Raw genomic sequence first — 25,355 nt, forward strand, 5'->3', positions numbered from 1 at the left:
GGCTTCCCATTTCTGGGCCATCTTCATCTTCACCAAGCGGCACCCCCACAGCAGCGAGGCAGAGGGCTGCCAACTTCACCTCCATAGAAGTTGGCATCCTGGTGGATCTGGTCCTGGAGAACTATGATGCCCTCTTTAAGCAGATCTGGGTGAACATCACAGCTGCCATCAATGCCGAGGGGGTGGCAGTACATTGCCTCAAGAGCATGCACAAGCGATTGGAGGACCTCAAGTCCAGGACCCACACCAAGGTATTGCGAGCACTGGAGGCCTGTGCCACTGTGGAGGTGCACTGTGCGGGCAAGTGCAAGTGTACCAGCAACAATATGCGGGTCCTGGAAACGTTCTACCCAGAGCTATATCCCCAGATCTGCAAGTGGAAACAGAGTCTGGATGCTGCTGGTGAGTAGCCATGTGGTGCACTTTTCTACAGTGCATGTGTGTTGTGCATGGGCCTGCATGATTGCAGTTACTTCCTTACGTATGCAGTATGTGTGTTTCAGTGATCCAAAGCGGTATGCAGCCCCCAGACAATGCTCACCATGTGTGGTGTCACACATCTGTTGACTGGACATGCGCTGGTATGTTCAGCGTTTGTAATTGTGCAGTTGCCCCAACCATGCACATACAATGTCACTTGCTGATTAGATGTGCTTGGACAGTAAGGGTGCCAGATTATGATGATGTGGCCATGTGAGGGGCATGCATGATGTACATATTGTTGTGTGGAACATTACAAAGTGTAGCAATCCACCCACTACATCTGGAGGTGCCACGTGGTTATGGATGTTGATAATTGTCATGTTGGAGCATTGACCTTTTAGGGGCATTGATGTGATCTGTCATGCCGCTGCATGTGAAGTCTGAGTTGACATGTGATCATGCTATGTGTATGTGCTATGTGTATGTACTTGGGGCTACAGCATACTTGCGTGTGTCTCTGCAATTTGTGCATGTATGTGTTGCATGCTTACAGGTCAGGCTGTCAGGGAGTCATGTTGGTTGATGTCATTGTGTGGAAAAATGCCCAAGCAGGTGTTTGCAAGGCCATGCTGTGCGTAGTACAATCATGAGTGTTTTCTGACATCCACCATTCCACTGGGTGTCTTTCCACCAATGTGTTCCCAGCAGTACCCTGGTCCATCTGTGCTTCCATGCATTCTGTGGTTGGCCAATCTACCAGTTGACTCCCTGCCCACTTCTGTGCCATGACTCCTGTGGCACCGCAGCAGGTTGCAGTTGGGTCACCTTGGCATTGTGCCATTTCATGTTTCTTGGTATGTGTCTTGTGTCTGTGGACTGCCTTCTATGTGCTGTGTTTACATGGGGATGTGTTGTGACTGTGCTCATCATTGACCCTGTAGTGATGTGTCAGTTTTCATGGGAATTGCATGGGCGTGTGTGTGTGGCTATTGCTGGTTGACATATGGCGGCTTTGTGTTGCTGTGAATGTGTATGCCACACATGTTTTGACACTGTAGACTGATGTCAGCGTTCTATGTCTCCTTTCTGACAGTTGCTGCAGCTGGGGAAGAGGACGAAAGCATTGCTGTGGAGCGTGAACGCAGGGACCAAGCCATCAGACCAAGGTGCAGACCCCAGCCACTCCCCTGTGACAACTCCTCTTCAAGGAGCGATGTGGCTGAGGGAGCACCTGGCCCTTCGGGCGTGGCTGCTGGGGGTAAATCCCAGGAGGTGATGGTGGCAGCGGACTCCTCAGCTGCAGTGGGACACAGTGATGCCACACAGGGGCCATCCACGGGGGAAGACACCCTGGAGTCATCCAGGTTGATGGAGGTGGAAGAGGAGGCCATTGCAGCCCAACCCATAGGGTCAGGTGGAGCCGTCAAGGAGGATGTGTATGTTGCAACCCTGTCCCATGGGGCATGAGGCTGTGCAGAGCACCATGGAGGAGCCTGCCCAAAATTCTGCCCTGGGCCTTCAGGGGCAGCAGTGTCCACCTTCTGGGATGCCCCCACCCAGACCAGCATCCCCTGCCAGCCGATGTGTCCACTCGGAATCATGTGCTGCCCGGTCTCACAAGGCAGACCTCAGTCATCTGTGATGATGTACAGGCTATTCGTAGTATGCTTGTGCATCATCACAATGAGCTGTTAGTCATGGCCTTGCTGGCAACAGCAATGTTCTCGGCTGGGCTCCATGGGCTGTTCTCTGTCGTGACCCCCTTCTCCACTTACTCCTCTGTGCACCAGTCATCCTTCAGGTTGGATTCCAGGCCACATTCCAACACACGGCCCCCTGTGCACCAGTCCCACCACCAGCGACCTGTCTGGTGGAGCTAATGTCCCTGTACGAGGTGGGAGTCTCTTCAGCGTCAGGCACCGACACAGCCACAGGCAGTGGCCGGTCAGCAGGCACCTTGCAGCAGTGCAGGTGCTGTACGTCCCCGACAATAGTCATCTGATCAGAGGGCGTACCTATACAGTGTTCACTCTGCTCAGCAGCAGCAAAAGGCAACTATTAGGAGGCGGACTGTGACAGGCAGACGGCCCCACCCCAAGGAGGCATTTGGCACATATGAGGCAGGAGAACCATAGTGGGGCAATGCAGGCTTTGTCTTCCATGTTCAAACAATACCAGAGGCAGCTGGTAGTAGAGAGGCAGCGAGCAGGGGAGGCACAATAGATGGTGGTCAGTGCTGAGGTACTGCTGCGGTGGGCACGGAGGCGGGCTGCCATCCTGGAGGCAATTTGCAGGTCGGTAGAGGAGGGAGAACAACAGATCGTGGGCACCCTGCTAGCCCTTTAGGCAACAATGGAGGCCCGTCTGAGGTAGGAGGATGTTGCTTGAGACTCAGCCCTGATCGAAAGGTTGTCAGATATTGGAGATGACTAGCCCGCTGCCTTTGTAAATAGTTATTTAGGAGACATTCCTTCCCTTTTTCATGTATGTAGTTATTTTTCAATAGAGCTTTCCCATCACTTCATTTATTTAGGATTAGGTTTCATTTGTGATATTTTATTTTGGTTTTCTTCCCTGGACATTCCTTCTCTTTTTTGTATGTATATAGTTGAATTTGAATACCGTTTTTCCATCACTTCTTTCCAGGCTTTGGGCATTCTATTTCTCTGTCTATGCATTTGATTTTTTAATATTCTCCCAGCGCATCTGTTCATTGTAGGTCATGTGTTTTGTAGCTTGACTGTGTGTGTCATGTTAATGCTGTGGTGTTTGCCGATGGAGGGGTGCACATGTGCCTAACATGTGGCGTTGTAGCCATCAGACAGCTTAAGGATGCACTGGATGATTTTCATATTCCATTCCAGGGGCACTGTGTGTTTTGGGTCAGTGTGTCTGTGTGGTTGGCATGGAGGCTTCAGTAGATGTATGGTTGTGGTGATGTGTGGATGTCTTATGATGGTTTTTGTTGACTCTCATTTGGGATGGATTGCCACCTGGTCATGTGTACTTCCACGCATTCAACATGTTTACATTATTTGTTGTATCTGGTGTCATCTGTATTGCCTCTGCACATTTGATACTGGAGGTGGTGTTTCTTTTGCATTGCTTTCCTTTCGGGTCCACTGTTGTTCAGGTGCCCCCTTGGCGCATGTTTGGGATTTTGTATGTGCCCACTCACTGTAGTGTGTATTTGGCATTGTGGGGGCTAGAGTGGAAAGTGGGCTCACTGTGGATGGGTGGCCTGTACACATCACTTGTGCATTTGACGTTTCATTGCTGTGTCACTCCCATGTCATGCTCAACCGCCCACCCACCTCTGCAGTCACAAACTATCTGCTCTCATGTCACGCACCACCTCTGCTACTGGAATGCAGTTGTGTCCCATAATTGGTGTTCCTGTGTGGCGGAACACATTTCCTGTCTCACTGAGTCACACCGTCTCTGACTGGCTTCCCATCACCCATGCGCAATCCCGTCATGTTTTCGTCATGGATTTTGACACCCCTACCACTTGTGCTACTTTTGAACAGGCTGTAATGCGCCCAGTTATTCTCTGTGGATATGCCCAATCTAAGATTCTGAGTACTCTGTCCTCCACAGGCATTCACTTGCTGGGTTTTGCAATGGCACATGGGCAAGATGCACATGCCACTTTGCATTGAATTCACATGTCTCATGTATATGGGGGGGCACAGTGTAGGTGGTGCAATAGTGTGCTGTCCAGTTGAGGTGCTGCAGATTTGGGTCTGCCAGGGAGTGACAGGAGATGCTCCAGTCCTGGATTCAGCAACAGTGCTACCAGTTGATCATGTTGGTGGTGGACATGTGGCAGGTCTGCATCATGGTGAAAGCAGATCACAGAGGCTGAGGTAAGTTGCGGCTCCACATTGGACTGGTGAGGTGGCAGACTGTTAGGGTGCTGCCTGGAGTATTGGCAGAGGTCAGGGGTGTGTGGGGAGGGGTTTTACTGTCAGGGGGCGGCTTGGGGAAGTGTCAGAGGTGAGGGCGTCTTGCGGGCGGTAGGGGCAGAGGTGGGCTGCCTTGGGTAGTGGCAGCGGCGAGGGGGTCTGGTGGGTGGTGTAAGGACTTGAGGGGGCTGCCTGGGTGTAGTGACAGAGGTGAGGGGTGTGTGGTGAGGGAGGTGTACTGTCAGGGGGCTGTCTGTGGTGGTGTTTGAGGTGAGTGGGGCTGGTGGGTGGTGTCAGGACTTGAGGGGGCTGCCTGGGGGTTATGGTAGAGGTGAGGGGGGCTGGTGGGTGGTGTCAGGACTTGAGGGGGCTGCCTGGGTGTAGTGACAGAGGTGAGGGGTGTGTGGTGAGGGAGGTGTACTGTCAGGGGGCTGTCTGTGGTGGTGTTTGAGGTGAGTGGGGCTGGTGGGTGGTGTCAGGACTTGAGGGGGCTGCCTGGGGGTTATGGTAGAGGTGAGGGGGGCTGGTGGGTGGTGTCAGGACTTGAGGGGGCTGCCTAGGGGTAGTAACAGAGGTCAGGGGTGTGTAGGGAGGGGGTATACTGTCAGGGGGCTGCCTGGGTAGTGTCAGAGGTGAAGGGGGCTGGTGGGTGGTGTAAGGACATGAGGGGGCTGCCTGGGTAATGGTGGAGGTGAGGGAGGCTGGTGGGTGGAGTAAGGACTCACGAGGGCTGCCTGGGGGTAGTGGCGGAGGTAAGGGGGCTAGTGGGTGGTGTCAGGACTTGAGAGAGTTGCCTGGGGTAGTGTCAGAGTTGAGGGGGGCTGGTGGGTGGTATCAGGACTTGAGGGGGCTGCCTGGGGTAGTGTCAGAGTTGAGGGGGGCTGGTGGGTGGTATCAGGACTTGAGGGGGCTGCCTGGGGGAGTTGCTGAGATGAGGGGGGCTGGTGGGTGGTGTCAGGACTTGAGGGGGTTGCCTACAGTAGTGTCAGAGGTGAGGGGGGCTGGCAGGTGGTGTCAGGAATTGAAGGGGCTGCCTGTGGTAGTGGCGGATTTGAGGGGGCTAGTAGGTGGTGTCAGGACTTGAGGCGGGCTGCCTGGGGTAGTGTTGGTGGTGAGGGGTTTGGTGAGTGGTGTCAGGGCTTGAGGAGGCTTTGTGAGTAGTGGCAGAGGTGAGGGGTGCTGGTGGGTGGTGTCAGAACTTGAGGTGGCTGCCTGGGGAAGTGACAGAGGTCAAGTGTGATTAGAAAGGCTGGTGGGTGGTGTCAGGACTTGAGGAGCTGCTTGGGGGTAGTGGTGGTGGTGAGGGGGCTGGTGGGTGGTGTCAGGACTTGAGGGGGCTGCCTGGTGTAGTGGCGGATTTGAGGGGGCTGGTGGGTGGTGTCAGAACTTTAGGGGGCTGTCTGGGGTAGTGTTGGAGGGGAACGGGCTGGTGGGTGGTGTCAGAACTTGAGGGGCCTGTCTATGGTAGTGGCAGAGGTCAGGTGTGTGGGTAGGGTATGTGCTGTCAGGGGGCTGCCTTGGGTAGTGTCAGAGGTGAGGGGTGTCAGGACTTGAGGGGGCTGTGTGGGTTAGTGGCGGCAGTGAGGGCGGCTGGTGGGTGGTGTCAGGACTTGAGGGGGATCCCTGGGGGTAGTAGTGGAATTGAGGGGGGCTGGTGGGTGGTGCCAGGATTTGAGAGGGCTGCCTGGGGTAGTGGCGGAGGTGAGGGGGGCTGGTGGGTGGTGTCAGAACTTGAGGGGGCTACCTAGGGGCAAGTGGCAAAGGTCAGGGGTGAGTGGAAAGGGGGGTTTAATGTCAGGGGGCTGCCTGGGGTAATGTCAGAGGTGAAGGGGGCTGGTAGGCGTTGTAAGGACTTGAGGAGGCTTCATAGGGTAGTGGCGAAGGTGAGGGGGCTGGTGGGTGGTGTCAGAACTCAAGGGGCCTGCCTGGGGGTAGTGGTGGAGGTGAGGGGTGCTGATGGCTGGTGTCAGGACTTGAGTGAGTTGCCTGGGGTATTGTCAGACGTGGGGGGTGGGGGCTTGTGGATGGTGTCAGGACTTGAGGGGGCTGCCTGGGGTAGTGGTGGAGGTGAGGGCGGAGGTGGAGGGTGGTGTCAGGACTTGAGGGGGCTGCCTGGGGGTAGTGGTGGAGGTGAAGGGGGCTGGTGGATGGTGCCAGGACTTGAGGGGGCTGCCTGGGGTAGTGGCTGAGGTGAGGGGGGCTGGTGGGTGGTATCAGGACATGACAGGGCTTCCTGGGGTAGTGGCAGAGGCGCGGAGGGCTGGTGGGTGGTGTCAGAACTTGAGGGGGCTACCTGGGGGAAGTGGTGGAGGTCAGGGGTGAGTAGAAAGGGTGGATTACTGTCATGGGGCTACCTGGGGTAGTTTTGGTGGTGAAGGGGGCTGGTGAGTGGTGTCAGGACTTGAGGAGGCTGCCTGGGGTAGTGGCGGATTTGGGGGGGCTGGTGGGTTGATGTCAGGACACGAGGGGGCTGCCTGAGGGTAGTGGCGGAGGTGAGGGGTGCTGGTGGGTGGTGTCAGGACTTCAGTGAGTTGCCTGGGGTATTGTCAGAGGTGAGGGGGGCTGGTGGTTGGTGTCAGGATTTGACGGGACTGCCTGGGGTAGTGGCAGAAGTGAGGGGGCTGGTGGGTGGTGTCAGGACTTGAGGGGGTTGCCTGGGGTAGTGTCAGAGGTGAGGGGGGTGGCGGGTGGTGCCCCCACTTGAGGGTGCTGCTTGGGGGTAGTGGTGGAGGTGAGGGGGCTGGTGGGTTCTGTCTGGACCTGAGGGGCTGCCTGGTGTAGTGGCAGAGGTGAAGGGACTGGTGGGTGGTGTCAGGACTTGAGGGGGCTGCCTAGGGTAAGTGTTAGAAGTGAGGTGGGGCTAGTGAGTGGTGTCAGGACTTGAGGCAACTTCCTGGGGGTAGTGGCAGAGGTCAGGTGTGTGGTGAGGGGGGTTGTAATGTCAATGGACTCCCTGGGATAATGTTGGAGGTGAGGCGAGCTGGTAGGTGGTGTAAGGACTTGAGGGGGCTTTCTTGGATAGTGGCAGGGTTGAGGGTAGCTGGTGGGTGGTGTCAGGACTTGAGGGGGCTGCCTGGAGTAGTGTTGGAGGTGTGTGGGGTGGTGGGTGGTGTTAGGACTTGAGGGGGACTGCCTGGGGTAGTGGTGGAGATCAAGGGTGGGTGGTGGGGTGTACTGTCAGGGGGCTGTCTGGGGTAGTGTCGGAGGAGAGCGGGGCTGGTTGGTGGTGTCAGGACTTGACGGGGCTGCTGTGAATTAGGAGTATATGCCAACAGTTTGGTTGCCTTGGGAGTAGGGGGATGGTTCGCTGTTTTGCCGGGGGTGCAGCCGTTACTTATGGGGGACAGCGTGCAGTTCTGCAGGGGTGCAGCCATTACTTGCAGGGTACCACACATAGTTTTGCAGGGGGGCACCTGTAATTTATGCGGGACCTTGCGCAGTTTTGCAGGGGTGCAGCCATTTCTAACAGGGGACTGCGTACAGTTTCAGAAGCGGTGCAGCCGTTACTTATGGGCATCTGCACGCAGTTTGTGACATAAGGGACAAAAGTTTGTTTACACACCTTTAGAATTGCCCTAACCACACATATTTTCAGGCTTCCTTGCACGGAAAAAGCCAGCGTTTTTTGGCTCTGTGGTAACAAAGGAAAGAATAAAAAACCTATTTGGTCTTCTTTGGCAGTGATGAAAAAAGGACAGTGGCCATCCTCAGGACTCTATTTCAGCAAATGACAAAACTGTCTGTCAACAAATTGGCCAGCTGAAGTTAAATAAATAAGATCCAAATAGATTTTATATTGATAGGAGTAATTAATTTCGAAATATTTTGAGAGTAACTTGTCCGGTCGATTGGAATATATCTCCCCCCTCTACCTTGGTATTCTCATTTGTCACAGATTGGTTTTCCAAAATATCAGCCATCAAGAGACTTAATGACTGTCTAACAAACTTGGTTCACTGGAGAGACCCTACCATAGCAAAAATAACATGTCAGCCAATGCCCACATATTATCTAGAAGATAAGGGGAGCTACAAATCTGGGCCCAAATAATAAGAGATTAAGGGCCCGATTTATAGAAGAAGAGCATAGACCCCGCAAACTACTCTGCACGTACAATAACTTTGTGCATTCTCCGCATTTATGGAATTCAAAGCGCAAAGTAACCCAACGTGCAAAGAAAACTTAGCTGCTTGCGGAAAGCCCACAACACGCCCCCACAAAAATCAAAAGGATTGCCAAAGACCAACCTTTGCGCAAACATTTGAGTCCATCTCTGACCCATCATCCAGCACCCCGGTGAAACTGCAGCAAAATGGCTGTGGACACAAAACATTGCGGCAGAAATGCTGTGGTTTTGCCGCCGCAATCCATGTAAAGGATGCAGGGGACGCCCCCGCAACCCCTGGACCCATTATACCATTTAAGGGGAGCAGGGGACACCCCCGCCACCCCTGCTCCCCTTAAATGATGTAATGGGGTACACGTTTAACGGGTCAAACCACAGCATTTCTGTCGCATTTTTTTGTACAGGCGACATTTCTGCCGCAATTTTATCACTGCATACCGTTTGCACCCCCTTCCCTGAGGGAGTTGAACAAAAATTAGATGTGCACACCTCCTTTCCTGTACAACTGTGGTATATGCCTGCTCCTTGTGGGATCGTGGAGAAAGTAGGTGTGTGCACTCCCTTCCCTGCAGGAGTGCAGCACAAATTGTATGTGCACCCCTGACAGTTTCTGCTGGCAAATGGTGCTCAGTCATTTTGGTGAATGTCAATTGTTCAACATGAGGAGAAACGAGACCGCTCCAGATCTCAGTGACAACAGCAGCACTGAAAACACATTCATACTGCACACAAACAGCAGCTTAGGATGTTGATGGCAACACAAATAAGAGCTGCATGTCATACAGACTGCTTGGAGAACCAACACTGTAGTGGGTCACTGTCCTCTCTGATCTGTCTTGTGTCTAACAAACATGCATCCATGAACCGCACAGCCTTGGAGCTACTAACACTAGCTCGTGTACATCTAGGCGGATGCAGATTAAAGAATGCTGACTCAGGAAATGAGTCCCACTGAGGCGTATGTATGGGCGTTGCACATCCTACATGGATTTCTCCTCTATGGGACGTGTTCCAGTCAATAAGAGGGGACTCCCAGAAAAGAAACATCTTATTGGCTGTTGGGAATAGTCAGATATTCTCTTCCCTTCATACCTCTGCCCTGGAAGCAATTGTTCTTGCAAATGCCTCTCAAGTGTAATCTTGCAGATTTCAACTGTGACCTTTCAATGCGTCATCCTACTCCCCACAATCTACAACAGAGCCACGTTTACCTTAAAAGAGATGTAAAGTACAGATGGCAAAAGATATTTGATATTTTCGTTGAGGATCATCACGAAAGACTGACGTTATTTGCCTCACATACTGCGCAGTGCGGCCCATGAGACAGTGCCTGTGCCTCATGCTCTGTTGCTTTATTGGAAAGGTCTATTTTTGAGTACATGAATGGAAGTACCTCTCATTGGGGCCAATGTAATTCCTGCTGGGAATGTGCACCCTCAGAGCCATAATGGGGATGAGGAAACATGAGCATGTATCCAACACTCAGAGACGCCTCCATTGGCTTCTCAGAGAGGCAAGGATTGAGTTTCGGTTACTTACCATAACTTACAAACGTTTGCTCAGACGCAACAAAAAAAGGAAACGAGGACGCTGAGGTAGAATGACCAAAAAACCTGTAGAAGTCCCCAGAGCCATCCTGGCAATGGTTCAAAAGAGTGCTTTTTGGGTGGCAGCACCCAGAAATTGGAATGCAATGCCCTCTGAGCTCAGAAGCTGCACGTCCCTGGACAGCTTTGAGAAACAATGTAAAACACACTTATTTAGATAACTATACTTGCATTAATGCCAGCACCCTACAGGCATGTGCTCTTGTTTGTTTTGTGTCTATAACCATCTCCTAGGAACTCTAGTTCCTGGCACCCATATGCCTCCGGGTCACTTTGGCAGCACCTCACAAATAAAGTAAAGTAAGTGACAAAGTGCTATGGCTGACGTGCTGTGCTGCTTCCTCAAGAGGCCGCCACAGACCTCAGATATTGCACATCAGCTACTACTGAATCAATGTGAAAAATGCCCCTTGACTGTGACTGCAGCTGTAGCCCCCTACAGCACTGATTTGCTCGCATAGACATGTGAACATATCGAAGGTTGAATTTCCGCGAGTCTGCACAGACATTTTCAGCTGGTTTGTTTTTTTCACTGTCAAAACTCGCAACCCTACCAACTTATCTTTAGAGAGCCGCGTGAGCACCTGGAGACCATGAAAGGGGCTGCGATATAAATCAACGTAACATAACATAGTGAAGCCACTCATGAGGGGTATACAATAGGAGATTACTAAGCAAGTGTGTTTGAACCTGACATTATTGCCCAATGATAATGATGCAACAGCTACTGTGCACGCTGCACAACATGCATGTCAGAATAGCAGCAAGGACATACACTTTGCATGGCTTTCTGACAAGGTTTCCGTGGGCTGGCAGAAAAGCCAAGCCGCTGTTTTACTGGAAGAAGCTTGGTATGCCCCTCAACTCAAGGGTATTTGTTCTGTTGTGTTTGTAACTGAATCAGAAGAGTTTCCTCTTATGTCACTGTGGGCAGTTCTTTTTAAGGGATGAAAAGTCGGTGCCAGCCTGGGTTGAATTGGAATCTGATATGGCCCCAAAGGAGTGTGCCCCAACATCTGCTCATGGCTGGGAAGGACATCAGCAGATCCCCAGACAGCACACCGAACACGTATGTAACTTTCCAGAAGGTCTGAGGGCGAGATTGCCATCAGCAGATCCCTAGACAGCACACTGAACACGTGTAGAACTTCCCAGAAGGTCTGAGGGCAGGATTGCCATCAGCAGATTCCTAGACAGCACACTGAACACCTGTGTAACTTTCCAGAAGGTCTGAGGGCAAGGTTGCCATCAGCAGATCCCTAGACAGCACACCGAACATGTGTAGAACTTTCCAGAAGGTCTGATGGCTGGATTGCCATCAGCAGATCCCTAGGCAGCACACTGAACACGTGTGTAACTTTCCAGAAGGTCTGAGGGTGAGATTGCCATCAGCAGATCCCTAGACAGCACACTGAACACGTGTAGAACTTCCCAGAAGGTCTGAAGGCAGGATTGCCATCAGCAGACCCCTAGACAGCACACTGAACACGTGTATAACTTCCCAGAAGGTCCGAGGGCAGGATTGCCATCAGCAGACCCCTAGACAGCACACTGAACACGTGTATAACTTCCCAGAAGGTCCGAGGGCAGGATTGCCATCAGCAGATCCCTAGACAGCACACTGAACACGTGTATAACTTCCCAGAAGGTCCGAGGGCAGGATTGCCATCAGCAGATCCCTAGACAGCACACTGCACACGTGTAGAACTTCCCAGAAGGTCCGAGGGCAGGATTGCCATCAGCAGATCCCTAGACAGCGCACTGAACACGTGTGTAACTTTCCAGAAGGTCCGAGGGAAAGGTTGCCATCAGCAGATCCCTAGACAGCACACCGAACACGTGTAGAACTTTCCAGAAGGTCTGAGGGCAGGATTGCCAGCAGCAGATCCCTAGACAGCACACCGAACACGTGTATAACTTCCCAGAAGGTCTGAGGGCAGGATTGCCATCAGCAGATCCCTTGACAGCACACCGAACACGTGTATGACTTCCCAGAAGGTCCGAGGGCAGGATTGCCATCAGCAGATCCCTAGACAGCACACCGAACACGTGTATAACTTCACAGAAGGTCCGAGGGCAGGATTGCCATCAGCAGATCCCTAGACAGCACACCGAACACGTGTGTTACTTTCCAGAAGTTCCGAGGGCGAGATTGCCATCAGCAGATCCCTAGACAGCACACCGAACACGTGTAGAACTTCCCAGAAGGTCTGAGAGCAGGATTGCCATCAGCAGATCACTAGACAGCACACTGAACACGTGTGTAGCTTTCCAGAAGGTCTGAGGACGAGATTGCCATCAGCAGATCCCTAGACAGCACACTGAACACGTGTGTAACTTTCCTGAAGGTCTGAGGGAAAGGTTGCCATCAGCAGATCCCTAGACAGCACACTGAACACGTGTAGAACTTTCCAGAAGGTCTGAGGGCAGGATTGCCATCAGCATATCCCTAGGCAGCACACTGTACACGTGTAGAACTTTCCAGAAGGTCTGAGGACAGGAGTGCTATCAGCAGATCCCTAGACAGCCCACTGAACACGTGTATAACTTCCCAGAAGGTCTGAGGGCAATGTTGCCATCAGCAGATCCCTAGACAGCACACTTAACACGTGTATAACTTCCCAGAAGGTCTGAGAGCAGGATTGCCATCAGCAGATCCCTAGACAGCACACTGAACACGTGTATAACTTCCAAGAAGGTCTGAGGGCAGGATTGCCATCAGCAGATCCCTAGACAGCACACTGAACACGTGTATAACTTCCCAGAAGGTCTGAGGGCAGGCTTGCCATCAGCAGATCCCTAGACAGCACACTAACTTGCCTACTTCATGGGAAGAAGGCATTCCTGCTGCCATATGGAATAACCACACACTGTGCATAGTAGAGAGAACACTATGGAGAGAGGATAGCACACCAGCTGCATGAGGGAGAAGGAGTAGAGCTTGGGATAAAGGTAACCTGCCACTAAAGGAGCTCTTATAATGGTTGTCCAACTCTGGCCTCCAGGGCCGGAATCCTGACGGTTTTCAGTATATCCTTACTTGCAACTCTGCAATATAATCGCATCATGGGTGAGTGGCTTGGTCTGTACCAGAGACCCCAGTCAAAGGTACTTCAGGGTACGGCCTAAACCAGTTCGGATAAGCCGACTAGAACCGTCTACTCCAACAGAGTTGCTGTTCCCAGAATTGCCAGGTCCCCCACTGGAGGCTCGAGCTTCCCCCTCATTGCCGCGTCTCAATGGTACTCCTTACCTTCACACATAAGGAGCATTGAGTCATACACAGCCTTCAGGAAGACTGTCAAAACTTTGCTTTTTGTATAAAGGTTGCATGTCATTGTTTTGCCACCCTGCTGCTGACTTGGTACACATGTAATATAACCTTTCTATGTTTGCTTCTCACTGTATTATCTTGTATAGATGTACTTGTCTCATGTACAATTTGTCCAGGTTCTGCTCTCTGTATCCTATGAGCAAAAAGCCATGAAACTGTAACTAAGTCATTTGCCTGCAACAGCACCTCGTTGCCCAAGGGCTGTAATGAGCTTTACAAATTCAAAATAGTTTTTTTTTAAAGGGTCTGCTGTCAACTGGTTGCGAAAAATTGGGACTAGCTGCAATTACGGAAAGACAGCAACGTGCAACCGTTTGCACAAGATGACCTTGATTGGAATGAGGAACGAGGCCAGGTAGTGATGGAGGGAGAGTGGGGAAGATAACTGAATGATACTCTGAAGGTGGATATTAACATGTCGGACAGCCTGCTACAACAGAAGCTGTTCTACAGAATGCATTGGACACCTCAGCGAATATACAAGGCAAAGATGAGTGGTTTGGATAACTGCTGGAAATGTGGGTCTGGGGATGGTAGCTACACAAACGGCTTCTGTTTGTGCCCCCAAATCAGGCCTACCGGGATGAAATAGTTGAAAGGATGTCCCTGGTGGCCGGCTTAGAGGTGGAAATTTATCTGAGAACTGTGTTTTTAAATGACCTTGTAGAAAAAAGGGCAGAGCAAAGAGACTGTGGATCAACAAATTAGTGTCTATGAGGAAAAAAATTGTTTGGCAGAATTGGCAGCAATGCAAATGGCTGAGAGGGCTAAACTAGCTGATGGTCATGGGAAAGCTGGCGATGAAGGGGCGAATGGCGCTCATGGTGATGGGTTGAAGCTCGCTCTACAGGGAAAACCAAGGGTTGAACCTCGCTCAACAGGGAAAACCAAGGGTTGAAGCTCACTCTACAGGGAAAACCAAGGGTTGAACCTTGCTCAACAGGGAAAACCAAGGTTTGAAGCTCGCTCTACAGGGAAAACCAATGGTTGAAGCTCGGTTGAAGCTCGCTCTACAGGGAAAACCAAGGGTTGAAGCTCACTCTACAGGGAAAACCAAGGGTTGAAGCTCGCTCTACAGGGAAAACCAAGTTCACTTGTGAGTGGCTCTTTCATTTTCACATCTTCCTTACAGGCTAGGCACAAGTGCCCGAATCACCCGCTTACAGCTTCCTGACTTTTTAGTGTGCAATGATCCCTCGAAGTGTGTGTGGGGGGGGCAGACTGGGATTCTAGAACCACAGCTGTGATCTTCATCATATGGAGACTAAGATTCACTTCATTACCTACGTGTCAAATATATGAGCTGAACAATTTGTATTTTCTCTTTATGTGACTAAATGTTTCAATTAAGTGTGTTCAAAAAAATCTCAGAGACATGTTTTGGAAATATGAATGTATGAATAAGTGAAAGTGTAGGAAGTGGAAGACTATTAGAGTAGTAGTCATAGAGTAGTTCACTGTGACTCACGGATAACAATAGCCAGAGAAATGGGAGCAACAGCCTCATTTAGAAGGCACATATGGTCACACTGTTTACATATAATATAGGTTTCATGATCCCAAATTATCCTGGCAGATAGGTAAAAGTGTTAGCAACAGTGTTAACTCAGTGTTAACCAAGGAAAAGAGGGCAGGGAATGCGGCAAATAATGGGCTCACATTGAGGGGAAATAATATACCTGCAAACAGCAGACCTAATCAAGGGCCAAGCAACCTCTCTAGCAGCCTGAACTGGCTTAACAGCAGAACTAATCAAGGGCCAAGCAACCTCTCTAGCAGCCTGAACTGGCTTAACAGCAGACCTAATCAAGGGTCAAGCAACCTCTCTAGCAGCCTGAACTGGCTTAACAGCAGAACTAATCAAGGGCCAAGCAACCTCTCCAGCAGCCTGAACTGGCTTAACAGCAGACCTCATCAAGGGCCAGGCAACCTCTCTAGCAGCCTGAACTGGCTTAACAGCAGACCTAATCAAGGGTCAAGCAACCTCTCTAGCAGCCTGAACTGGCTTAACAGCAGAACTAATCAAGGGCCAAGCAACCTCTCCAGCAGCCTGAACTGGCTTAACAGCAGACCTCATCAAGGGCCAGGCAACCTCTCTAGCAGCCTGAACTGGCCTAACAGCAGAACTAATCAAGGGCCAAGCAACCTCTCTAGCAGCCTGAACTGGCTTAACAGCAGACCTAATCAAGGGCCATGCAACCTCTCTAGAAGCCTGAACTGGCTTAACAGCAGAACTAATCAAGGGCCAAGCAACCTCTCCAGCAGCCTGAACTGGCTTAACAGCAGATATAATCAAGGGCCAAGCAACCTATAGCAGCCGGAACTGGCCTAACAGCAGAACTAATCAAGGGCCAAGCAACCTCTCTAGCAGCCTGAACTGGCTTAACAGCAGACCTAATCAAGGGCCATGCAACCTCTCTAGCAGCCTGAACTGGCTTAACAGCAGAACTAATCAAGGGCCAAGCAACCTCTCCAGCAGCCTGAACTGGCTTAACAGCAGATATAATCAAGGGCCAAGCAACCTATAGCAGCCGGAACTGGCTTAACAGCAGACCTAATCAAGGGCCAAACAACCTCTCTGGCAGCCTGGGCTTGCTTAACAGCAGACCTAATCAAGGGCCAAGCAACCTCTCTAGCAGCCTGAATTGGCTGAACGGCAGACCTAATCAAAGGCCAATAACCTTTCTAGCAGCCTGAACTGGCTTAACAGCAGACCTAGTCAAGGACCAAGCAACATCTCTAGCAGCCTGAACTGGCTTAACAGCAGACCTAATCAAGGGCCAAGCAACCTCTCTAGCAGCCTGAACTGGCATAACAGCAGACCTCATCAAGGGCCAGGCAACCTCTCTAGCAGCCTGAACTGGCTTAACAGCAGACCTCATCAAGGGCCAGGCAACCTCTCTAGCAGCCTGAACTGGCTTTGACTTCATATAACAAATAGCATAAATAAACTGAGATTTAAAACAAGAATTAGAGAAAAGGTTATTCAGAAATACTTCAAAATATTCCTCACTGAGCAGCTCTATTTGGTGGGCTCACTCATTATTATTAGGTCAGGTGGTGAGAAAGAAGGATTTTACAGCAAGGATTATTCATACACAAAACCGTGTTCCCATTTCCAATGTACTGGTAAAACTAACATTGAGGCTCGTTGCTAGTCTCGTGGTGTGGTAAAAAAGTGTCCCTAACATAATTACCACCAGTTTACCACCCCATCATACTAAGGGCCTGATTCATGGAATTTTTTGCACGGTTCAAAGTGACTTTGCACTGCTGAAAAGTGACTTTTCACTGCCGACACAAAACCTGATTTGCCAGCAAAGTCCGTGCAAAGTCAGTGCATAGTTATTTTTGCAGTACAAAATGACTTTGCACGGCAAAAATACACTTTGCACAGCCCCATGAATCAGGGTTTGTGTCGGCAGTGCAAAGTCACTTTGAACCGTGCAAAAAGTTCCATGATTCGGGCCCTATGAGTTTATCAGTAATGCGAAGGAGAATGCAAGTATTCACTCCACATCAGTGCCAAAAACTGAAGGAGTTGCCGTGCATAAATTAAACACCCATGGCAATTCCTCCAAAATCTCCATGGAACGCTAGGTACTCTAAAAATGGGGATGAGTACCGCCATCCGGCCAGCCGGATCTTGCCTGCTTGTGAGAGGCGCTAATGGTAGGCAGGCTTGGTGGTAAATGCTGGAGCTATTACCAAACTGCTAATGCTAATGAGCCCCGTTCTTTGGTGTCACGTGCGGCACTGGCAAGGGGTGTGTATGGGTCATGGAACTCTCTCCCAGGAGGCGAAGAGTCTACTGCTGCCCTGCATTTACTTGGCCCATCCGACAGAACCGTATGATATGACATCCTTTGACATATTTCCATTAAACTGCTTGAAAACGATAAAAGCTTTTATTGCACACTTCATAAGGGCCTAAAGGCACGTCCAGCTCTGAAATGTCGATCACTCGGGAAAACAATATAAATGCTCACTGGCCAGGGCTGGGAAAGCGAGATGAAGTGAGCACTCGGTGAGGCGGGCTCCCGGCACCCAGTCCAGCAAGGTAAGAGCAGAGGTGGACTGGCCTAGAGGGAACTTAAGAGCAGAGGTGGACTGACCTATAGGGAACTTTAGAGCAGGGGTGGACTGACCTATAGGGAACTTAAGGGCAGAGATGGACTGACCTATAGGGAACTTTAGAGCAGGGGTGGACTGACCTATAGGGAACTTAAGGGCAGAGATGGACTGGCCTAGAGGGAACTTAAGAGCAGAGGTGGACTGACCTATAGGGAACTCTGGAGATTTTGGGTGGTATTTCCAAATTTTCCCATAGAAAAAGGGTTGGGTTTGCTGAAAATGTGTAATATGGGGCCACGTAGAAAATGATTTCCAGGGCCTCTTTGGGCTCCCAGTCCAGCCCTGGGTTAGAGCATTCACCCTCCCCAGCTTCATGTGGCAGGTCTCAGGCCACTCTTACGTTATTTCTGCTCTTCACTTTCTCTGGCACTGTGGCTCTGCCCTAAATTTCCAAACGTTAATTTCAGGTTTTCGGGCATAATGTCATGTGCTCTGTTCTTCCTCTCTCTGGCATTTGACACCATAGTGGATAGTGAGGGGGGAGGGAGGGACATCTGTTTTATCTTTGAATTAATATATAGAAGACCTCATATGAAACTTGCTTGGATTTTTTTTTATGATTTGGAGTTTTCATACGGCTCTATGTGATTTCATCGAAGAGAAATCATTGAATTGGAATCCATCGAATTTAGTTTTCTATTTTCTTTTCAATTTGGCCGCAAATGTATGAGGGGGAGAGCCCCCCGCATCCACCCACACACCCCCACCTTAGTTATTACCCTTACCCATTGCCCCACAAATATTTGCGGCCAAATTGGTTTTAAAAATATGTGACGCATTCGAATTTTACGACAAAACCTACCTATCCCCTCGGCCACAATGCTTTTACGCTCACTTTGGAGAGCTTGTCCATTTGCAGGCAGTGAATCCGTGCGTTTTCAAGCATCTGAAATGCAAGGTGTCATCTTCAAGCGCTAGATGCAGGGAGTGCAGAAGGAAGGGAGTGCAGAAGAGCAGAGGCTTGTATGTAGAGAACCCCACCCCAGAACCATTGGTACTTAGTTGGGCCCATGCCTGACATGCTTCGGGAAGATGACCTTAGGCGTCAAGACAGTTGATGGAATCAAACATTTTTTGAGAGTTATCCAATATCCCCCAACATATTTCTCCCTAAGAAGCCTCATAATTAAAAGGTTTAACGAAATATTGAAATCAAAATAGGGAACCGGAACCTGTGTGCAAAAGAAATAAAGGAAAAGCAAGGCAAGTTTGGGGTGTTCCTCAGGTACTACCGCCAAATTCTTTTACTATTACCATATCCGGTAACAGTGCGCCAACGGTAATGATCCGCATGATTCCGAGTTGCGCGGACCCACTAGTTGTCCCCCATTTTGGAGTCCCTTTGGATCCCACTGGGGGCATGCTGTGTTACTCTGAGCCTCATTATGACCCTGGCGGTAGCCATGCCGGTAAAAACAGCACGGCTGCCGCCAGAGTCGCTTTTTTCTGGCACCTGGCAATCAGGAATTGCCGGGGCATTACAGCCCCAACGGTCCCAGTAATTCCGCTTAGCCAGGCGATGGAAAAAATTACACCCCATCCCATTGGAGTCCCATTGGACTCAATGGGAAGGACGGATGCACCTGCACTGTGTTCAACAGTGCCAGTGCTTCAGTCAAGGTCTGCGAGTGAGTGCCTTCCTGCCCGCCAGATCAGACCTGGCGGGCGGAAAGGCACCCGCACGCAGAACTGGGAATATGCCGGTCCGGTAACAACAGTGCCGGTAGCTTACCGGCACTGTTGTTACCGGACCGGCATACTCATAATGAGGCCCTCTATGTGGTAATACCGCATCAGTAATACAGCACCCATTACTGCATTTGTGTGGAGGTAGTGAACTCTACACACAAGCAGCAGTTTTTCTGGGTTTTGTTTTCAAAACCCATAACTAGGCGGAACTGTAAAAGAAGAGGTATTTCCAAATACCGGCTGTTTTACCAGTACCACCAAACTCAAAATGAAGCCCACAGGCTGTGAGGCCAACAGCTGTTCAGAATAAACAAGGCAATGAACTAACACAGATGTTTAGGATTAAGGGAAGCAAGATTATATTCTAAAAACAGATCATTCATAAAAGAAAAATTAGAGACCATAACCAATTCCTCGGAACACCCTTACCACTTTCTCACTCTTGGAGGACTAGGGGCCTCATTGCGGGTCAAACTCCATTACCGTTACTGCCACCAGTCCCATGGATTTACCACAGGATTTTGTGGTAACAGAGGTGTTAATCCCTATTTTTGGAGTCCATAGTGTTCTATAGAGATTGTGTAAGAGTTACCGCAAGCAGTATTTCTGTCACAATAAATACAATGATTTTTAGAGGAAAAATTGATGATTTACCTCCAGTGCTGGTCATTAGGCCGGCTCTCGGCGGATCGGAGATCCGGCACCAGATGTGTAGCCGGATCTCGGGATCCAGCCAGAGTCAGCCGCCAAAGCCCATGAACCGCACTGTAAAAAAGAAAAAGAAAAAAAAAAGCATCCACGACGGCAGCATTTGCCGTTTACCGCGGCTTTAGCACTCATGTATAATGCACAATGCTCACTACATGTACAACTGAAAGGAATCAGTTGTACATGTAGCGAGCATTGTGCTTTACCCACCAGTGCCAGAGCCGCGTAAAAGGCAATGCTGCCCTCGCGGGCGTTTTTTTTTTCTTTTTCTTTTTTTCACACAACAAAATGAGCCAGGGCTCATCAAGGGGGTCTGGCCTAACTGCAGGGGTCCTGTGGGCCCGTTAGGCCACGCCCCCTGATGAGCCCCAATGGGCTACTGGCACCCCTGCCAGGCAACCTTTTGTAGTGATCAACACCCTCTTCCCATGGGGGAGAGGGTGTTGATCTCTGCATTCATATTCTATAGGCTTGCCTGGCAGGGGACAAGGCCTCGCCTATTCAGCCTTAATGGTGGCGCTGCCCCTTGCCAGCTGGGTAGGGGCAGCATCACCATTAAGGCTGAAGGGGTGAGGCCTCTGGAAGCTGAGGCCGTTTTCCTGAAGACTGAAACTCCATGAGTTTCACTCCCCAGGAAAACAGCCTCAGCTTCCAACGGCCTCGCGTTTTCTCCATAATGGTGGCGCCGGCCCACGGGCATCTCCTGCTTAAAGGGATGCCTCGCCGGTGCGGCGCCACCATTACGGCTGGAAGCCATTTTTTTCTGTAGCCTGAAGCTTTCGCACACGAGCTAGAGCTTCAGGCTTCAGAAAAAAATCATTTTCGTGTAGTGGCCGGGGCTGGCATGGGAGATTAGTGGGCCCCACAGAGCCCCGCCTCAAGTCGAAATTTCGGAGCCTGCCGGGACTGAGCCCCAGCAGGCCCCGTCCCACTTAAAGCCCTGGCCGGCGGTAAAAGGCAATGTTACCGTTGTGGGCGCTTATTTTTCTTTCTTTTTTTTAAAGTATTTTTTCTGATCGGATGGCCACTACCAACCCCGCCCCCTCTAGACCATGCCCCCTCTCCCCCCCCGAATCCCCCCACCCCGGCACTTGTGGGATCCCCCACCACATTTTTTCCATTTCCACCACTGTTTACCTCCAGTCATATGCTGGTGGTAAACCATCCACTTTTGTTCCGGTCTCGTGATTCAGACATGTGATAAAGTGGCAGTAAAAGAATTGCAAATACTTTACCGCTACTTTAACCTATAAATGTGTTGTAAAATGGCGCTGTTTTAATAATTTCTGGGCAGTTATGATGTCAAAGAATATACACGAATTTAGTTATTGCGCTTCTTTTTAGCAATGCATTTCCAGCTGCACCTATTTTGAGCATGAGGCCGCCTGCGTTGTCCTTGATTACAAATGGCCATCATTACGAGCCTCGGCTTACCGTTTCCCCCGCCTGATATTCCAGTAATATTCCAGTAATACCGGGATATTACGGGCGGTGTCTGATAGAACTCCATGGGAATGGGAACACTGAAGCACCGGTGCCAGTGCTTCTTTGATTTATCTGCCGGTCCGGGCCTGAACTACCGGCAGGTCAGGCCTGCCGGTAGTTCACAACCCCTACCGGCAAACACAGAGTTAGACGGTCAGGAAAAGGTGGCGGTAACGTTGGATTCCAGACCGGCTCACTCGTAATGAGAGCCAAAGTGTGCAAAGGTGGGGCAATGCAAGGCAGTCGTGTGCCTGAAAGATATCAGATGTGATTGAAGATTGTAAAAGCTGCACTTGCAGCAGCAGCTTCCGGAGGCGTTTGGTGATAGGATGGATGCGCTTCCAGGCCCGTGGCGGCTGGTGAATTGGTTCACTAGAGAGACACACACGTTTCCCGCTAATGAGAGTGCAAGACTTGGCATAACGAGGGAGCGCCAACGAAAGAAGCAGGGCTTCGAAGTGTGAGTGAGAGGGGGTTCTCCCTCTGAGAAATGTTTTAAAATAATCAGTTACAATGGTGCATTCTACAGAGCCCTTTTGTGGGACGTTGGGTAATATGCCATGCAATGCACAATAGTGTTTCTAAGGCAGCACATTAAAAAATCCAATCAACGCTATCTCACCAACAGTCCCGCCATGTGGCGCTAATGGTAAGCAACTTTGGTGGTAACTCCTGGACCTACCACCAAACTCCTAATGATCTCCATTATTTGGTGTCACGTAGAGCTCTGGCAAGGGGTGTGCATTGTTTGAATAACTTTTCCAAGGAGGCAAACACTCTATCTGTGTCCTGCATTAAGTTTTGCCCATCTGACAAACTGTATGATATGAAATCCTTGTACATATTTCCATAAAATGCTTTACTCGTAAACTTCACCCAGGACATAAAACTCTGAAATGTCAGACACTCAGAAAAACCTATGCTCACTGGTCTGGGCTGGGAAAAGGAGATGTCGCGCGCACTCATTGACGCACGGACTAGTTGACGCGGGCTCTCTGCACCCTCTGCGTCCTGCCCCTCTGCAGCTTCATGTGGCAGGTGTCGGAGGCCATTGTAAGTTGTTCCTGCCCTTCACTTGAAGGCTGCAGTTGCAGCAGCAGCTCCCTGGTGCATTTGGTGATAGAATGGGTGTGCGTCCAGGACCATGATCGCTGGTAAATGGGTTTGATAGAGAGACACACATATGTGCCACTGATGAGTGTTCATGACTCAGCACAACGAGGGAGCGCCAGCCTATGAGGTAGGGCTCTCGTGTAGGTGGGTAGGGGAAGGTTCCTCCTCTGAGAACTGTTTTAAAATAATGTTGACGTTCACTGAACACTTTTGTGCAAAAATTGGTAAAATGTCATGCAATTTACTATCACTTCTCTAAGGTAGCACATGAAAAAATGCAGACGCTAGCTCACCAACAGTACACAGAAGCATTTTCCAGGCCATTGTCATGATGCCTTTAACCACAAACGATACCAGCATTGTCGCTGTAAAACGCAGGTAGTGATGCCACTGTTGCCTCCTCTCTGTAAGTCCAAACACAAACACAAATACAAAAATAATGGTATGTGAACCATGGTTCCCCTTTCTTCACATCCACGTTGGCAGGAAAATAGGTGGTCTTGGGGACATGTTACTCAGTCTGACCAACGCCTAAAATGTGTCCTCATGTTAAATGTTGTGACCTGATATAATTAGCAGTCTGTAACTCTGTAGTCTGTAGGTCTTATGCCAACGTTTCCTCAATTAAATCCATCTCCAGCTTGACAGGGGCAATTTGCCACTAACAAAGAAGGCCGGTCACATCAACCAATCCAATAGAGAAATGTGGGGATGTTTTTCGGATATCTATAATTTATATTTATAAGACCAATGTTCATGTCATATAGTCATTGTTTACTCCTTCTGAACGGCCAACTAGGTTTTACTTGTCGGTGGGGCAAACAGTCTAGCCTTAAGGTGGATGGGCAGGAAACGACCAAGCGCGTGACTGTTCCTCTTGATGTGAAAGCATACCAGCTTATTACAGGACCTAACAGTTAAGAGGACTTGAATAATTTACAGTATCTGAAATGACTCATCTTATCAAAGACCCATGTGTCAAAGGATGTATAAAATCTGGCACACATACAACATGTATTGAAGGCCCCTCTCCTCAGAGTGTTGTTTCCTTCTAACAGTTAAGAGGACTTCAGCCTTGTTTCTCTAGTGGGTCACACACTTCACAGTGACTTCATAACATACCAAACAAAATAATATTCCATATTTAAAAGGTGGTACTTTTATTTCTCTTTTCTTGCGTTTCAAATGTTTTTCCAGCAAACATAATGTTAGTGTTCATGTTAAAGGATATTTATACCGCGCACTATCACCACCGGAGTGGACCCCTGGCCATTTTCAAAGGATGCCATTTTTTTGTGGAAGCATCTTGGTACCGGGTCTGCTGTAGGGTGTGGTCTGTCAACCAGCCAGATAACAATCCATTCATTTTTCCATTTCATGCCATGTGCAGGGAATGTGCTTGAGAAGAATGTGCAGTGGGGACGAGTTGCATCCTTGATAGGCATCCTGAAAACCCACCTGAAACTACAGTATAAGTGGATGATGAGCCCAGCCCTATTTTAACATTGGGATTTGTTGTACTGTAGATAGTTGCGAACTCAAAGTGGATGAAACCATGATTGAGCGAGTTGAGGGGTGTTGCTCTGAGATGGTGGATGAAACCATGATTGAGCGAGTTGAGGGGTGTTGCTCTGAGATGTGTAAGCTACATGTTGCTACTTCTGATATGTGTCTGTTGCTGTGACTTTTGCAATCAATATGTGAACATGGGTAGTTCTATGTTTTCCCGAAGACCCTCCCTGGCCAGTGATGTGTGGTCATTGGAGAGTAGATCTAGGATTTATTTTCGAAGTCCTTTTTTATGAGAGGGTTTGCAAATGACAATAACTTTTATGGGCCTCATTATAAGTTTGCCAGTCTGGAAACAAGGGTGCTGGTAAGCTCACCGGCACCCTTGTTTCCAGACCGGCAAATGACAAGTCTGCCTGCCGGAGCCGCTGTGTCCGACAGGTCTGACCCTGCCAGACGCAGCGGCCACGGTAGGCAGACTTGTCACGGAGCACCGGCACCGTTGCTCCCGTGTCCCCACTCCCATAGAGTCCCATGGGACTCCATGGGAATGGGGATTAACAAAATTACCGGCACCTGACTTCCCAGCCGCTGGACTTGTAATAGCCTGGTGGCACTGGGAAGTCAGGTGCCAGTCATTTTTTAAGGGTCTGGCGGCAACCAATGAAGATTTCAATACAAGTGACAGTGACCAACTCCTGAGAATGAACCGGTCCCCCTGAATATATGAAACCAGGAGTTTGTGGAAAGCTGGCACATGAGAGCAGCGTTTGGTAGGTGATTTGAAGGGGTTGTATCTATTTTGACTGGAGCTGGGAATGGGCCTTGCAAGTATAGTGACGTCATGGAGGGACGGCGACTAGTGACCCTTTTTCCTTGGGAGTATTTGTTTTGAGTTCCTGCATGTTGTTTTTATGATCTTTTGTGTTGTGCTATGTGGTGGTAGATGGTGCCTGAGGAACGGTTAAGCATGCCTTGTACGGTGTCTCAGGTAGAGTTGCATGTGTGTGAGATCGATTAACTTGGTAGCATATGTGTTGGTGATGGTGGGCTACCCTGAGCAATCTCCCACAGGGCGAGGAGGAAGAGGCTGTGGGCTGGTCTTGCAGCCCTCCGCACTGCACAGGAGTAGACAATAGGAAGAGCAATCTCCTAGCTCCTGTGAGTGGAGATTGTAAATAGGTGCTTTATTTGAGCAAGTCAAACAGATTTTCGAATTTTCGAATTAAATGCCCTTACATGTGATGTGATGTGCTGGAGCATCTCATCGCTTGCGCCAAAGAAAGTTGTGCCCCATTTCACAAAGTGCAACTGAGATG

This window comes from Ambystoma mexicanum, chromosome 7p, assembly GCF_040938575.1.
Source record: "Ambystoma mexicanum isolate Mex_15411 chromosome 7p, UKY_AmexF1_1, whole genome shotgun sequence".
NCBI classification, from domain to species: Eukaryota; Metazoa; Chordata; class Amphibia; order Caudata; family Ambystomatidae; genus Ambystoma; species Ambystoma mexicanum.